The following is a 255-nucleotide window of genomic DNA, read 5'->3' as shown; positions in this document are numbered from 1 at the left end:
GTTGAATCGCTGTCATCAGGGAGCCGTTTCCCCCTTGACCTTGGGAGAGAATTTTCGAAATGCCTTGACCTTGCCTCACCTCTCCCAACCTGTTCCCGGCCTTGTTTTTGCTCGTTGACAGTCACAGGCTATTTGTTTGGTTGGGTTTTCTCTCACGAACCTTTTGCGGTTTAAACTCACTTTTGTCTTTCTTCTTTTACGTGGCATTTCTTGATTTTGCGATAGATTGTTATATTTCGTCGTATATATGTGTCC

Source organism: Penaeus monodon, chromosome 33, assembly GCF_015228065.2.
Source record: "Penaeus monodon isolate SGIC_2016 chromosome 33, NSTDA_Pmon_1, whole genome shotgun sequence".
In the NCBI taxonomy this organism is placed as follows: Eukaryota; Metazoa; Arthropoda; class Malacostraca; order Decapoda; family Penaeidae; genus Penaeus; species Penaeus monodon.
This window is presented reverse-complemented; position numbering follows the sequence as displayed.